The sequence below is a fragment of the Ranitomeya variabilis genome, chromosome 2 (genome assembly GCF_051348905.1).
Source record: "Ranitomeya variabilis isolate aRanVar5 chromosome 2, aRanVar5.hap1, whole genome shotgun sequence".
NCBI classification, from domain to species: Eukaryota; Metazoa; Chordata; class Amphibia; order Anura; family Dendrobatidae; genus Ranitomeya; species Ranitomeya variabilis.
Window position 1 is genome coordinate 842,069,870 of NC_135233.1, and position 5,438 is coordinate 842,075,307.

At 44.4% G+C, this 5,438-nt stretch overlaps 1 long non-coding RNA gene across 1 annotated transcript; it reads right to left on the reverse strand.

Annotated features, from left to right (window-relative positions):
• Nucleotides 1-475: 475 nt before the first annotated feature.
• Nucleotides 476-2,262, reverse strand: LOC143809964 (uncharacterized). The gene is made up of 2 exons (XR_013222560.1): nucleotides 1,865-2,262; nucleotides 476-1,182 (listed from the first exon to the last, which is right to left on the reverse strand). It is a non-coding gene; the product is annotated as an uncharacterized LOC143809964 (long non-coding RNA).
• Between the last annotated feature and the right edge of the window lie 3,176 nt (nucleotides 2,263-5,438).

Consider the following 5,438-nt stretch of genomic DNA (forward strand, 5'->3'; position numbering starts at 1 on the left):
ATAGCCAAGCACTGTACTTGGCTGTCCCATAGAAAATTAATCTTTTAATTCAGAACAGGATTACAGAGCCCCAATATTGGGGTTCCAAAGCTCCAGTCTTGATATCACCGGTGGTCTCAGCAGTCAAACCACCGGCAATCAGCAATTTATACCCTATTAGGAGGGGCATAGGGCCATGCCACTAGAAGTGTTATTAGGGGATACGTGTCTCAAGGAGTATTATTAGGAGGGACGTGCCACTAGAAGTGTTATTAGGAGGGACATGCCACTAGGAGTGTTATTAGGAGGGATGTGCCATTAGTAGTGGTATTAGGAAGGTCAAATACAGACATTGCATTAGCAGACACATAATTAGTGCCCTCATATTTCTGTTTGCCTTCATATTGTGGCAGTCATGGATCAAAAAAATGAGAACTCTCATATACAACTACCTGAGTGCTGTATAAAGTAAAGACATAAGGAGACCGATCATTGATTTTAAACATATTTTATTAAATACAATTTTTACCTCTACCTAAACTAAAGCCAATGATCCAGAAGAAGGCAAAAAACCTGAACACATTCAGCCAATGTGTGTTACAGGGAAAAAATTCCTTCTTGACCCCGAGAAAAGGCGATCAGTTCGAGAACCCTGGATCAAGGCCAAACTACAACTAGCTAACTGATATATATATAACAACAATGATATTCAATATGGTGACTCGCTTCTGGATAGCAGATATTTGTCCTGGTAAGTCGCCTCACCTTTCCTCATCAGACCAGACCCTGAAGCTCATAGCTTGGCTATGTTCATCTCCCCTGTAAAAAAACCAGAACAATACCCCCCCACAGAACACTACCTCCCACACAGAACACTACCTTTTAATATACAGACATAGGATTGTTGCATCATATCAGGACCCTTATAGAGTTGGCAAACAAATAAAGTTGCACTCTATAGTGCTAAAGCATGTAAATATGTACAGTATGTTCTACTCCTTATACAGTTTGATTATACAACAGACACCTAAACAATATGATGTCATGATGCACCGATTCCAGGATTAGATCCATATAATCAGCATATAATGACATCATAAGACAACAAATATAATGTACAGACATATTAAATGATTAAAACTAAACAATCGTGTGGCTCTCTTTAGATTCTTCAATCTTCCTTCCAGGATCCAGATTTTCTCCCTGTTAAGAAAAAAAATAATATGAGGGGAAGTATCAGTATAAAACCTGTAGAAAGCGTCATAAATACATTATACCTTATGCCAGATAAACAAGCCCCCTTTTCGCTGCATTTTAAAGTTTTGACGTAAACACTTAAAATGGTGTAATAAATTTGTTTACAAAAAAAAGTTGCAAATGCAGTTATATATAAGTAAAATAAATAAAAGAAAATAGGAAAATAAAATGGTAAAATAAATAAATAAATAGAAAGAAAGTAAAGTAAACAAATAAATATATTTTCCCCCAATGTATGTACACCAACCTCTGTCCCATGTGGGGGAATAATGGTACATTTTTTGCCCCAATAATCTTAAATTAAAGTGACAGAACCACCACCAACAATCTGTGCCAGCCACAAATACAACTTCAAGTGTCACTGACCATAGTAGCGACAGTGGTGTCTCCATCCGAGGTGCGATCTTTGTGCTGACCTCTCTGATGTCCCCATGTTTGCAGCATAGAACTCTCAGTGTCCAACATTCCGCTGTGTGACCTCACATAGAACCTTCATCACCCAAATCTAGAGATTCTACCAGCAAGGGCTGAAGAAATCTAGAACCTTACAGCCACAATCTGTAGACTTGGAGGGTCCATGTTAGCGCTAAGTTCACTAACTTAAATTCTTGAAAGGTTTCTTATTTACCTGTATCCTCAATTCAGAGGATTGAAATGAGAGTCTGTGTCCTTGATCCTGGATCCTCTGCTCTCCTCGTCTTCATCTCTTGAAATGACAGTCTCTGTCCTCGATCCTGAATCCTCCGCTTTCGTCATCTTCATCTTCTGAAATAAGCTTCTGCCCCCAGAACACCCGTTTGTATAGACCCACAGTCATTGTGACATCATGCTGTGAGGTAACAATAACCTCCTGTATTTGATGATGTCACCTGCATTTGATGATGTCACATATGACCATGAGTGATATCTCCACAGGTATTAATTAATATTGACAACAAATAGTAATAATATGGCAGATCACATTGGTTACCAAACTAAACCACAGAAAAACAAAACCCTAAAAGTATTTTTTATTCATAAATATTTAAAAAGACCAAATGATCAACACTAGACAAATACATAAATTACCATCACCAAACTGAAATTGGGTATTGGTACTAATCTGGAAAATGCCAGATTAAAGATAGTGGTACACAAACCTAATGTGGCCCTAATAAAGTCCTACACACGCTGTACCTTCCTGACAGTGGAGGTTGGCACCCTAAGTTCGACACGGCGCCCCCACTCCACGACGGCTGTCCCTTCTATCCCTGAAGGCCCTGTCAGCTACCCAACCCAAAACCCACCTGTCACGATATGGTAGGAAATATCATATAAGTTGAGTTTCTCTTGTCAGCCCAGGATGTGGGCTAAGAAACCCCCCTTCTCTTTTACTTCAGAGTTGAGCTTGCCTTGCCAATGTATGTGAGAGGGGAGTTTTATTGAAGAAAGGTATTTACGACCGGCATTTCCTGCCGTGTAAGCTCTTGTCCAGCTATCACTGGACTAGAAACTTCTAGAATCATGAAAGTCCTTTGTTCTGTTTTTGTAAGATATTAGGCAAACGATTTAAAATACGAACACCAAAATATATCGTCATAATCACACTCGGAGGATCTACGCATCACTCTAAACACGGGCGTCTAACTCCACCGGGTGAAGAAGTAGGGATTGCTCTGTAAATAATAGGACATATTTGATCTCACTAGAATGCCAGCGATAATACGAGATGAATGCTGGGTATGGTACGATTATGATATGTTCTGTAGCGAAGTTACGGGCATCAGATATATTTAATGCCCAGTAAGTAATACTGAAGAAGTAGGAGGGGTTGGAAAAGCCAGCCCTTTCTGTGAGGTCACAGACTGCAGGTTTTAAGTTGCTGGGAGACTTTCAGGAGGCAGATTTGAGTTTTTCCTGGACAGACCTGAGCACGTCCAATGAGCTGGGACGTATGGTTGCCTGCAATGCAATGATCTGAGAAATGTGAGTGTTATCTTTTCTTCATTTAATCCTTTTATTTTCATAATTAACTTGTACATATTTGCAATTGTCTCATTTGTAACATCCTTGTAAAATATTTTGATAAAGCACTGTCTACATTTTGTGGGGTATATCATTTCATGCCAGTTCTTTCTCCCTGCTCTAAAAACGTACCCTAAGTCTCTTGAAGGGAAATTACGCTACTGTTTTGGGGTTAGCTTCGGACCCGTTTAATCGAGGCTGGTGGCAGTGATACCGTGTACTGTGCAGGCTTTTGGGGGTTGTTTCAGCGACTGCGGCTTGATAATTATTGTTCCTGCCTGAGTGGGAGTAGTTATCGCGTCGCTGCAGCGTGCCCAATAGCCAGTACAAAGCAGGCAGCATTTCTGGCGACTAATTACCCAGGTGCAGTACCTAATCTGACCTGACGGTAAGGGGGCGCCAGAGAGCTGCAAGGTTTAAGTGGAACTGTAAGCGGGATACACAAATCCCTGCAGTTCATGGTATATTGAAGAGCAGTGGGATGCCTAAAATAAGCCCCTGCTGTAACCTAAGAGGTAAATAAACTTGTGTGTGTTTTTTTATCACATTGTGGCAGTGGAGGGATAACTAAGATAAGCCCCCTGCACATGTGATAGCCGTCTGTTGGTCTAAAGTCACCCCAATCCGTGACATATTGGTGGCAGTGGTCAGGAATCCCTGTGGATTTCATGACAAACTGCTGGCCGCGGCTAAGGGATCTGGACAGTCATGGTGTGAATCGTGACAATTGGTGGCAAGGCGGTGGGATATTAGAGAGTAGGCATTAGTGATTTGGTTTGAGCAATCATTCCTCTCACTAAAAACTTGCAGAAAGTTCTTGCGAGAACTCTGCGCAAATAAGTTTGGGAGAACGAACTCAGTGCTTATTAGTTGTGAGACAATTGTGTACTGGTAATTATCCCCCCCCTTTCTCTTCGTTTTTCTATCCTATCTTTTATTTGGCAACCATGGTTGTGCTGGGAGAAACCTTTTATAAGAAGCAGTCCAAGGACACTCTTATGGCCTTGTGCATGTCACAGCAGATTGACTGTACAAACAAAACCAAGGCTCAAATGGTCGCTGAACTGGTGCAATTTGAAGCAGACCAAGCCAGGCCACAGAGCCCAGAGGCCGCAGAAGCTGGCACAAGCGAACATGGTGCTGCAGCAGGGGTCCACCCACTGAATGCCGGCCCGATTAGATATCAGGGCGGATTGGACCCCCACCTGCTGGCGGTCTTGGAACTACTCCCCGCTGATGACCGTGATGGACGTCGGCAGCTGATCCAGCAATACCAGGAGCGGGAGCACCAGCTGCAGATGGCCCGACTGCAAATGCAGGGGTCGTCCCAGTCAAGTCGTGAGCCCAGCAGCGCTCAGACACCGAAGCCCCGGCCCGACCACTTTCCTGTTATGGAAAAGGATGGGGACTTGGACACTTTTCTGCGGGCCTTTGAGAAAGCCTGCAGGCAGTACCAGCTGCCTACACCAGAATGGGCATGATACCTGACACCAGGGCTGAGAGGCAAAGCTCTGGAGGCGTTTGCTGCACTCCCTCAAGAACAAGATGGTGACTATGAGGCTATCAAGCAGGCCCTCATAGCCAAGTACCAGCTTACACCCGAGGTGTACCGTAAAAAGTTCCGGACCCTCCAACGTGGCCCACACGACAGTTACAGTGATGTGGTGCATGGACTGGGGACCCACTTTGACCAGTGGACCCAAGGACTGTCAGTGACCACCTTTGCACAGCTGCGAGACCTGATGATCAAAGACCAGTTCTTCCATCTTTGCCCAACTGAGGTGCGACAGTTCGTGATGGACAGAGAACCCAAAGACGTGACGAAAGCAGCGCAGATTGCCGATGCCTATGAGGCCAACCGTAGATCGGAAGTGCGGAAGCCAGTCACCAACAGCTGGAGAGGGGGTAAGCCTGCAGCCAACGCCAGTGCCCCTGCCAGCCAACACACCAGAGGTCCTGTCCCCGTGGCGAACAGCACCAGACCTACCACCAAACTTCGCCAGTGTTACCACTGCAGGCAGACTGGTCATATCAGTACCTTCTGTCCAACCAAGCAGAAGAACCCCCCAGCCAAGGCCCCAGGGCCGAATGCAGCAGTTCTTTTGGTGGGTGGTGTGGTTGGGAGGGGGTGTGATAACGTACAGCATGTCATTGTGGGAGGTCATGTTGCTACAGGCCTCAAAGACACCGGGGCTGAA